This window comes from Castor canadensis, chromosome 5, assembly GCF_047511655.1.
Source record: "Castor canadensis chromosome 5, mCasCan1.hap1v2, whole genome shotgun sequence".
Lineage (NCBI taxonomy): Eukaryota > Metazoa > Chordata > Mammalia > Rodentia > Castoridae > Castor > Castor canadensis.
The window spans coordinates 145,700,507-145,712,633 of NC_133390.1; the positions used below are offsets into that span (position 1 = coordinate 145,700,507).

Consider the following 12,127-nt stretch of genomic DNA (forward strand, 5'->3'; position numbering starts at 1 on the left):
AGTCAGGTAATACATAACAGAACAGGAGAAAAGTGGTATATATATATATATATATATATATATATATATATATATATATTTGAAGGTAAATAGGAAGTTGACAGGCATAACCACACATAGGAGATTTGCCATGCACTACTTCTGCCCATATTCTACTGGCCAAAATTTAGTCCCAAAACCTACCTTAGGCTCAAGGGAGACTGTGTGTCCAAGAAAAAAGTAGTACTAGGAAAAGTGGCGACTGTTGTGTTATCTACCACAAGTTCCTACAATATGAGAAGCATTGCAATGCTAAACTATAGAAAATTCAAAAGTGAACAAGTTATAGGTCCATCTCACAGGGGCCACCTACTTGTAATAAGGTAAAGTATAAAAAGTGCAGCAACAGATGTGCAATACGATACCAGAATACTTGGAAGGGATTCACTGTGATTGGAGTACTTACTAATCTAGAGGAATTTTTGGAGGTTATAGGATTTGTAAGGGATTTTGACAAGCAATACGCTGGATAAAGTCAACCCAGACACAAGAAAGAGAGGCATAGAGTTAGGGGAACTGTGTGTGTGTGTGTGTGTGTGTGTGTGTGTGTGTGTGTGTGTGTGTAGTAGGCCATGGTGGTATGAATAATTAGAAATAAAGACAGAAAGAAAGTTTAGGTTAAGATAATAAGATAAAGGTGGAATTATTGGTGATCATGCTAAAACACAGTGAGACTTTATTCTTATCTACAATTCAGAACCAATAGAAAGATTTTGTGAAAGATAGTAATATAATCAAGTCTGTATTTTAGATATATAACAGTACATGTAACATTTCATATAAAAATAACATAAAAGGGTTTATAGGCTGAATTGTTTCATTCCAAATTCAATTAAAGTTCTGATACACAGTAATTCAGAATGTGAATTCATCTGAATATATGGTTATTAGGACATTGAAATGAAGCCTTTAGTGTGGACCCAAATGCAATATGATTAGTGTCCTTATAAGAAAAGGAGATTAGCACACAGATATACAGAAGAAAGAATATGTGAAGACACAGGAAGATAACAGCCACCTACAAAGCAAGGAGAAAGGCCTCAGAAGAGTCCTCTTGTATTGCTTTGCAATGTCAGCCCTAGCAAACCAAAACAATGCATCTGGCACTCTCATCTAGGTTTCATAATCTACATATAGAATAATTAATTTTTTGTTAATGAGTTAGTGTGACATATCTTAGGAGTAAAGGGATCTTTTGGTTGTTTTGTTGCAGCACTGGGAATCAAGCCCAGGGCCTTGTACATGCCAGGCAAGTGCTCTACCACTGAGTTACCTCCTGTCCCTCATCTGACATATATTCAAACCATAGACATCTACTTTGGAGAGTCTATGAGCTACAGTGGTTTAAGAACTGAGAAGACTCAGGATCCAAAAATATGGTCTCCTGAAACATTTAGGGCATGAGTCTCTGATTCTAAAAGTATTAGTCCATATACTCAAGATAAAATGTGATGAGTGGTATGCAGTTAGCTATGGCCACAAAAGCAAACTATCAGAAATCTTAGTAGTTTGAACCACAATCCTGTTTTTGCTTTTATTTTTTTGTTGTTTTGTTTTGTTTTTCTTATGAAGCTGGGGAACAGTTGAGCAGTTCTCTTCTCTTGAATGAGAGTTGACTGATTTCAGCTGGGCTCACTCATTTCTAGTTAAGGGGTAAGTCAGCTCTGGTCTGACTGGTCTAGGATAGTCTTAGACTTGGCTCTTGCACATGGTTGTCAGACTCCAGCAGGCTAACCTGCCTTTTCTTTTCCACAGAAAACCAGAGGGAAAAAAGACAGAGAAAGTGAACGTTCAATGTCCTGAGACTGAGACTACATTGGCCCAACATTTCTATAATATCTATTGACCAAAGAAAGTCATGCATCCAAACCCAGACTGAAGAAGTAAAGACAGAATATACACCCCTTAACTATAGTGGCCTTCTGTAAAGTCACATTGCAAAGGTTAACAATACAGGGAGTAGCTAAAAAAATAAATAAATGGAGACCATTTTTGCAATCAACCAAAGAAGGATTATTCCTAATGGTAGAAGTTTGAACCACTACATCATTGAATTACCTTTAAAGAGAACATCCACTTGACTACCCAACCATTTCCCCCAAAATTAAAGACAAAAGAAAAAAATCCCTAGAGAAAATTCTCAAGACTTGACTGTTTGACCTAACTTTTCTCACTAGGCAAAAAAAAAAAAGGAAAAAATACCATAGCTCTCCCACCCTTATGGCTCGGCTTGGGTTTATCTGGCCTCTGCTGTGAGTCACAGCTGACTGAGGGGTGAGGGTGGGTCATGACTCATGGCCTAAAACAAAGATAGAATTTGATGGGGTGGACCAGAAGGCGGGCTGAGGACATGGCAAGTTCAGGCATTATCTAAGCATTTAGGGCAATTTCTTCTTTCCTGCAGCTGGAAAAGCGGGGAAGAGTGTTCTCAGAAATCCAAAAGAAACGATTCATACAGGCCCTAGGCCTCAGGCTTATGAGACTTACAACTTTGTGTCTCTGAGGCTGGAGTTGCTGATTTCAGAAATGTTTGCATCATTGCTGCAAATGTCCTCCAGTCCACCTCCCATCCTGTGTGCTGTTCAACAGACCATATCATCCTGCCATTGTGTAGAACCCCAGGAGCCAGTTACCTGGTCAGTTTGAGAAGTTAATATTTAGAAAGACTCATGGTTGCATATGGCTTCCTGCAAGAAAGAAATAATAATTCAATGTTACCTATTGACCAACTTCCACACGTATTTGCACTTGACACTTTTTTTTTAATCCTATAGCTCAATAACTGTTTAGTTCAAGTCACAGTTAAGATTTGTTTTATTTTAGGTATTACTCTCTTATTTTTGGCAGCATGGTAACCTGCCTAAAATATTCAACATTTAATTAACACATCTCCTAAACCAAGGTAAAGATTGAGTGAAAATTCTATCACCTTAAAATAAATGTGGAAACAGAACTGAATGTTTGCCAAATAAGGCAACTATCAGCCTTAAGATGCTGAACTTTGAAATAACTGTCTTAGAAACAAAGGCAAAGCATGGTTGGCTCCCATTCAGCCTGGTCAGTAACATCCGTAATTACAGGACGTGGTATCATTTTGATTCACGGCAGAATAAAAGGCATCCATTTGTATATTTGGAAGTTTGAATGAGGATTTCCTGATTTCCTGATGAAGTCATTCCTGCCTCACAACAGCCTTGCTTGTACACTAGAGTTAAAACCAGGTCATATTTCTATGCAACTGTGTGCACATGCTCACACCCACACACACACACACACACACAAACACACACACACACACACAAACACACACACACACACAAACACACACACAAACACACACCCACACACACACACACACACACACAAACACACACACCCACACACACACACACACACACAAACACACACCCCCCCCCGCCACACACACACGCACTTGATTTCATAGTCTAGTTAAAACTCATTCATACCTAATTTTTCCCCAGATCAATGCTGGCATCAAATTAAAACTTTAGCTCAGAAGGAAAATGATTTAAATCAATATCACATCTATATTACCTGCCAAGAAGAGAGTACCTCTTGTTAAATTGTTTGGGATGCATGTGTCCTGAATATGCTATTTTAAAAAAGATAAATATACAAGAAAAATATCAACACATGGAATCCAGGAAAAGACACCTCTGGCTTTTTAAGCTTCTCCATCCACAAGTGGTTGGAGATAACCTGATTCTCAGCAATGAACTTTTGCTTTCCTGTAATTGAATTCCCCAAAGAATTTTGTAGAGCATTATTGCTGACATGAAATGAATTCACCCAAGTTCTCTCTGCTCTTCACTGCTCACTGCTCTACAGATATTGTGAATTCACTAAAGGCTGGATCCAAAGGTTAGATGTTGAGAATTATGTATTCTTCCTACACTGCCTATGTCACAGTGATGGGGGTTGGTGCAGAAGAAACAAGCTACTCTTTGCCAAACCCCAAGTGGTGCCACTTTTATGGTAGCCTAAATGAATGGCGACTGTAGCAGATCCTGTGGGTAACCTCTCCATACCCACTGACTTTACTTCTTTTGAACATGGCCACACAACTTCTTCTTTGCCCAAAGTCTTTCTCTGACTCCCTGAGCCAACTTAGCCATTCACACAGGCCAGAAATATGGGAAATTAACACTGCCTGGGAAATATCCTAGTGTGGGGACTGAAAGAAGTTGGTGAATACATACCCCAGGTCCCTTGCTGCTCAAGTGGGATAATCTAAGTCATGTACGCACACCCTTTCCCAGCAGCAGTCCCCAAGTTTAAATTTTAGTTGCTCATGGTGGTAGCTGGCTTGATAAAACACCCTTTAAGGACTACCTTCCTCTCCCTGTTTCACTTTCCCTCTCCCTTATCTATATCTCCAACTGCCCTCCCCCATGAAACTACTTGCCATAGAATTATGTCTCAAGACTTCTTTTGTGAGACTCAATCTTGGGGTTAAGATGTCCTGTTTTATGTAACTTTGGGGAACTAGTAGAGCATTTTGACACTACATCCGGAACCAGAGAGAGGATACGCCATATTTTTGGATCCTGCCTTTGAGAAAACAGAACCCACCACATGCAGCACAGGCTGATCCTCACCTGAAGAGGTACATCCTTTTCAGTGTCTTGTTTGTTCCCTAGATGCATGCCAGCAGCCACCAGGATAGAGGCAAAGTTGTATTTGGATCTGATCTTTCCAAAGTTGATCACCTTAGGTCTTTTGCCTTGGAGCGCATTGTTGCCTTCCAGGTCAAGAATAGCCTCACATTTCCATCTGATTTCCATATGCCATGCATTCTATACTGATTTTCTTATACTTGTATTTCTGACATTAAGACAGTCTTCTGAAATGTAGACCAGATCATATCTAGAAGTGATCAAACTTGGCCTCCCTTGGCCCTAAGAGGCTCCTTTACCCCTAACAATAAAGGTATGAGTCTTGACCGTAATCTGCAAGGTCCCAGAATGATTTGATTCCTTGAGGAATTCCTATAAATTAGTGCATGAGTTTCTTACCTAACTTTACTTAAGTCTTTGTTCAAATGTTACCACCTCAGATGGTCTTTGCTGACCATTCCAGAATCCCTTTAATTCTTTATTCTTTTCTCTGAGGGTCTCTCTTTATAGCTGTCAGCACCAGTTGACTTCATATAATTATTTACCTGGTTTTTGTTGATCTTCCCATGACAATATAAGCTCCACTATTACATCACTATCATTATATTCCTAACACAGAGAAGGTGCTTAATTAATGTTTATTTGACAGGCTAAATTTATATATGGTATTAACTTTAAGGAGACCTCAAAGTGGTTATTCCAGAATAACCACTTAGTTGTACTCCAGATTTTAAAAATACATTATATTTTATGTTTCCACTTATAAGATGATTTATTCTAAATCTCCAAAGATACATTTTCCTTGTTTTGCAAATTGGTGTCTTTTTCTATTGTTTATTCAATCCCAGTTGGGAGGATGTCTAAAAGTTGACATTAACTCATTGATAAATTAACCAACAAAGAACTCTGGACCATAAGTATCTGTGCCCATTCATTCATATAAAACATTAATGGGGCATCTATTGAGTGACAGTCACCGCTGTGCAGGCCAGGGATAGATCAGGAAATGCAACAACTGAATATTCGTGACTTTGTAGAGCAGGTATTTTTGCAGGGGAAATGTGCAATTATAGTAAATAGAATAAGTACATCACTTAGTATATTTGACAGATATATCAGGGTGGTCAGGGGAGGCTTCAGTTAGAAGTCAACTTCTGGACAAAACTTGAATTAGTGAGTGAGAAGACATGTGCATACATGTGGGAGAAATATTCACGAGAAAGATGCAGGCCAGGATTAAGGTCCTGAGGTGGAAGCATGTCAAGTTTGTTATAGAGAGCAAGCAAGAGGCTGCTGAGCAACAAGGAATAGATTAAACCACAGGAAAATCAGGAAAGCAGGTCATATATCATAATAAACAGGAGCTGTTGCCAACACATTCAACTAAATAGTACTTGCTTCTTGCTCCATAGGAAAAGAAAATCCTTTTGCAAAAGACTTTGATATGAATACATTGATAATGGCTTTGTTCTACATAAGGTGAGGGCATTTACATTTTTTCTTAATTACACACCATTAAACTATTTTGCATATAATAGATACAAAAGAGGAAAGCTAATTTATAAGATAAAATAGGTCAATAAATTGGTTCCTTAATTTTTTATTATAAAAGTTTTATTGAGATATTCAGATAACATTTAGTTAATCCATTTAAAGTGCATATTTCAATGGCTTGTAATATATTTATGGTTGCACAGCCACTGTCACACTCAAAAAGAAACCCTCTACCCCTGAACAGTTACTTCTCCATTTTTTCCACTACTCCTCCTAATCCCTATGCAGCCCAATGATGTGATTTCTGTCTATAAATTTGCCTAGTCTGGTTCCTTCCTATCGGTGGACTATGTGGTCTTTGTGGCTAACTTTGTCACTCATATAATGTTTTCAAGATTCATTCTTGCTGTAATTTATATCAGTACTTTATTCCTTCTTATTGATGAATAGTATTCTATTTACAGATATATCACAGTTTAGTTATCCATTTATCAGTTGATGGACATTTTTTTCATTTTTGGCTATTATGAATAATACTGATGTGCACAGTTATGTGCAACTTTTGCTATGGATTTATATTTTAGTTTCTATTGGGTATATACTGAGGAGTAGAATATATGACTCTTAAAGCTATAAGTGACCACTAATATTCATAAGATTAAATGATAACTATTAGCTGCCCAATCTGGATCAATGAACCAATTAATAAAGAACTATAAGAATGAGTTAGAAAAAATATCTTGGATACATAAGGAGAAATCCTCAAAATTGATTTACACATCAATGTTAATCAATTAGTAATAATGACATTCAGACTAGCTAGATTTTGTACAAAATTGCAAAAGTCTTGCATTAAATACATGCATTTGTGTGTGTGTTCCATCATGGAACTGAAGCAAAGAAAGAAAAATGGAAGAGTAAGTCACAGTTATCTTGGCCTCTGAAGCATGTTGTTCTCTCATATAAGTATACAGAAAAGCAGACCTCATTTGCAGTAGGGGGACTGAGTCAACAGCACTGACCAACACTGCCATTGCCACATCAGCAGACAAGTGAAGGCCATCTCTTGGAGGGGTCACACATTGGAAGAGCAGGGCCCTGTGGGGGAAAGATTCATCAAGTCATAAATAACCAATTAGTACTGTTTTGTGACTGCCACTGGAAGAAGCATGAGATGAAGAGAGTTTGGGGCCTTACAGTGGAGTTGGGAGACAAAATTACAAGAGGAGGTCAAAGCCAGAGATGTCAGGAATTGTTTGCAACATGCAAAGCAATTTTCATCTGAGGACACAATGCTGACCCTCAGCATGTCTTTAAAGTCCAATTCATTCTGCCCTAAAAACTTTTTCTTCTCCTTAAAGGCTATAGGGCTTCCCAACCATCAGGAGCATTCACAGGATGGGTGAACTGACCCAGGGAGTTGGGAAATGAGGAGTTGAGGGGACCTTGGCCACAAAAGTCTGACTGTCCTGTTTTGTGGGCTTGAGTCACATTCCAGTGTGTGTGCAGTGAAAGTTCTGTGGTTTTGCAGGTCAGACTCTCCAGCCTGGGTTTGACTCAGGGTAAGGAAGGCTCTGCTCAGCTCCTGCTCAGTCAGATGGAAGCAAACACAGCAGGAAGGTGGGGCCCTGGAGGAAGCCACTGGCCTGCTGGGGACAACCAGTGCTGACCAGTTCCAGAGGACCTGTTTACTCAACAAACCCTGAGGTCCAATTCTCTCTCATCTCTGCCACCCCTAACCCCTGCTGAGATGTAGTTCTAGAAACCTACAATCTCTAAGAATGCACAAAGCAGCCTTTTTCTGGTCACCTGCTGAAGCACAGCTTGTCACTTTTTATAATTGTACAGGGACTTGAAGTGCCAAAATTTTCTCTTCAGAGTAACCTGTAGCAAAATTAGAAGGTACAGCCTGGATCACATTCTCCCTATGAAAAATCTTTGTCATTACATTAAATTCTCTCCAATTCGATCACAACTCAGATTGGTCACATTCTCCTGAAATGTCTTTGTCACCCAAAATAACAGTAATACAAATATGGGTTATCTTCCAGAGGTGTTTATTCTTTCTTTTTCTTCCTCTATGAACTAGACACCATGACGTTTATGAGCTAAATAAGATATTACATATGGTATAAAATGATCCTTTCATTCTCTAAAATTAAGCCTAACAGAATAAAAATGACTTAAACAAGGTAACAAAGATTGTGAGGAACTGACTGGGGAGGCCTTGGAATTTACATCTCTTGCCTCCCAAATCAATATTTCCTTCATCACACTACAGTCAGTCAAGAGTCAGATCAAAGACTCCTCAGAAAATATTTGCACCCGGTTTCCAAGGTTGCCTCATTCTTGCTATAGTGTTCTCACCCCACCCCTTGCCAGACCATGAGGTAGCTAAGAAGCATTACAATGATCACATTCTGTAGTTAAATCTGATGACTTTTTCTTAAGTTTGCTTGACTCATTAGTATAGTGGTAGAGAAGAAAAATTTCCTTGCAGGAATGTGCACAGTGATAGGCAATGTCCTAACATCATAAAAGTAAATCAAAAGTAATGCCTTCTAGACAACTGCAAAAACAATATCTTCTAAGTGTAACTTACCCAAAGGCATGCTTATCCACACTGACCTAATGGCTTCCAAAACAAAATCCCTGGCTTGTAGAATTTGTTGACTTCCATGGTATACACTACTGCCACTATGGCCAATTTCACTCCACCAATGTTGTATCACTGAACGTGGATTTGGGAAAAGATGTTCAGAACACATTATGTAGTATTTTCACTATCCACATACAGTTGACATACCTTAAAGTTATGGGTAGTAGTGAAATAATTAATAAGTGATAAGTATAGAAAATTTTCTCTCTTTCACAATTGACTGTCACCAACATGTACAGGCTGGCTTCAACATCCCATTGGAATCACCTGCCCCAAGCTTTGTTGACTTAATTAAGTCACCTCAAATGTGGTTCTCTCAGGAACAGGTAAACACTAACCATAAATAAACAGAAGACCCTTGGCCTCTTTGTTTTTATTATTAAAATTAATGGCCCCATTAAACTTCTTCCCTGAAAATGATACAACAAACAAACAAGCAGAAAAAAAAATTGTGGTTATAAAGAATGTTCACTTCATTCCTTTATCCTACATGGTAATTTATATATCACACCTCAGCTCCAAGTGTGATAGCAAGAAGTAGATATGATCTTTTCTCTTTGAAACTCAGTCTGGTCAATTTGAGACAACATAAGGCACTATGCTAAAAAACTTAAAAGTCACTTATGCTGTATACTAAGCTCTATTAATCTCTAATGTGCAGCACCAGATCTTTGCAGCTCAGGGCATGTATTTGTTCTCCACTGAAAACTTCAGATTATAAATGTGTAGAAGGGGATGTGAGTAGAATTATACAATATTGCATTCAATTTTTACAACATCTTATTCCCATTTTACTGAAAAGAAATTTGAGATTTATTTAATTAATTAATCTACCCAATATATTAGCAATTAAAGCCCCAGAGCTAAAGCTTAAGACCAGAACCAGTTAATTCTACAGCCTATATTTAATTAAAGCTGAAAAGTTATTAAAGAGTTTAAGTGTGGAAAAGAGTGTAACAACCTCTCATAAGGACTAAAGAAAAAGGCAATGTGAAAATTGCTACTCAAGAGAGTTGGACCCTCAGGCATTTTGCAATCAGAGCTGTCATTAAAATAGAGTAGCCCTATTAAGCTGTGGCTAAGGAGCATGAGAAAACATATTGGTTATCTGCCGTACCAGTCATGCTATGTAACAACCAGGAAAACCTCAGTAGGATATGACAGTGTCTGTCAACATTAAATCACCTACAGTCAGGTTAGACTCCATACATGGGGTTTTTCTAGCTGAACCTGTGATGACTCTGGAGAGAGAAATCAGGGTCACATGGCTCTAACTCCCGGTATTTTTTATCTTCCTTTGGTGACCAGGACATATTCTCCTGATCCCTAGGTTTGTAACTTGAGCCTCTTTCTATCTGACCAAAGAAAATGGCAAGAGAAACTTACATTCAAAGGGGTAGTAACACAAACTTCACCAAAGGAACTGAAAAGTCATGAATATAAAGAGGGGTAAAGAATTGACATCATTAATGCAATGAATTATTAAAGAGGTGACCAGAGTAGTTAACAGGAATATGGAGTCCTTCCACTGTCAATTCCACACACTCTATGTCTGGTTTCTTCCTTTTAATCAAATGCTAACTCATCTTTGGTCAGCAGCATGATACCGTGGAAGGAGCTATGAACTTGGAGTCTTCACCTGGATCAACTCCTCACTAACTGAACACAGAAGTCACATATGCTACACTCTAAGCTCTACCAATCTATAACACCAGGTCTTTGCAGCTCACAGTATGTATTTATTCTCCACTGTGAATGTGTGGAAGTGGGTGTGAGCAAAAGTACATGCCTGAACATGAAGACCAGTGGAACAGAATAGAGGACCCAGATATGAAGCTACACAACTATAACCAACTTGTCTTTGACAAAGGAGCTAAAAATATACAATGGAGAAATAGCAGCCTCTTCAACAAAAACTGCTGGGAAAACTGGTTAGCTGTCTGTGAAAAACTGAAACTAGATCCATGTATATCACCCTATACCAAGATTAACTCAAAATGGATCAAGGATCTTAATATCAGACCACAAACTCTAAAGTTGATACAGGAAAGAGTAGGAAATACTCTGGAGTTAGTAGGTATAGGTAAGAACTTTCTCAATGAAACCCCAGCAGCACAGCAACTAAGAGATAGCATAGATAAATGGGACCTCATAAAGCTAAAAAGCTTCTGTTCATCAAAAGAAATGGTCTTTAAACTGAAGAGAACACCCACAGAGTAGGAGAAAATATTCGCCAGCAATACATCAGACAAAGGACTGATAACCAGAATATATAGGGAACTTAAAAAACTAAATTCTCCCAAAACTAATGAACCAATAAAGAAATGGGCAAGTGAACTAAACAGAACTTTCTCAAAAGAAGAAATTCAAATGGCCAAAAAACACATGAAAAAATGCTCACCATCTCTAGCAATAAAGGAAATGCAAATTAAAACCACGCTAAGATTCCACCTCACCCCTGTTAGAATGGCCATCATCAGCAACACCACCAACAACAGGTGTTGGCGAGGATGTGGGGAAAAAGGAACCCTCTTACACTGTTGGTGGGAATGTAAACTAGTACAACCACTCTGGAAAAAAATTTGGAGGCTACTTAAAAAGCTAGACATTGATCTACCATTTTTTCCAGCAATACCACTCTTGGGGATATACCCAAAAGACTGTGACACAGGTTACTCCAGAGGCACCTGCACACCCATGTTTATTGTGGCACTATTCACAATAGCCAAGTTATGGAAACAGCCAAGATGCCCCGCCACTGACGAATGGATTAAGAAAATGTGGTATCTATACACAATGGAATTTTATGCAGCCATGAAGAACAAAATGTTATCATTCACTGGTAAATGGATGGAATTGGAGAACATCATTCTGAGTGAGGTTAGCCTGGCCCAAAAGACCAAAAATCGTATGTTCTCCCTCATATGTGGACATTAGATCAAGGGCAAACACAACAAGGGGATTGGACTATGAGCACATGATAAAAGCGAGAGCACACAAGGGAGGGGTGAGGATAGGTAAGACACCTAAAAAATTAGCTAGCATTTGTTGCCCTCAACGCAGAGAAACTAAAGCAGATACCTTAAAAGCAACTGAGGCCAATAGGAAAAGGGGACCAGGAACTAGAGAAAAGGTTAGATCAAAAAGAATTAACCTAGAAGGTAACACACATGCACAGGAAATCAATGTGAGTCAATGCCCTGTATAGCTATCCTTATCTCAACCAGCAAAAACCCTTGTTCCTTCCTATTATTGCTTCTACTCTCTCTACAACAAAATTAGAAATAAGGGCAAAATA

At 38.5% G+C, this 12,127-nt stretch overlaps 1 long non-coding RNA gene across 1 annotated transcript in view; it reads right to left on the bottom strand.

Annotated features, from left to right (window-relative positions):
* LOC141423366 (uncharacterized) overlaps nucleotides 1-11,781 on the bottom strand; it is a 28,853-nt gene extending 17,072 nt beyond the window's left edge. The window contains exons 1-2 of the long non-coding RNA XR_012448170.1: nucleotides 4,659-11,781; nucleotides 2,527-2,726 (exon numbers count right to left, since the gene is read on the bottom strand). This is a non-coding gene — a long non-coding RNA (uncharacterized lncRNA). The remainder of the gene's footprint in view (nucleotides 1-2,526; nucleotides 2,727-4,658) is intronic.
* Nucleotides 11,782-12,127: the final 346 nt, after the last annotated feature.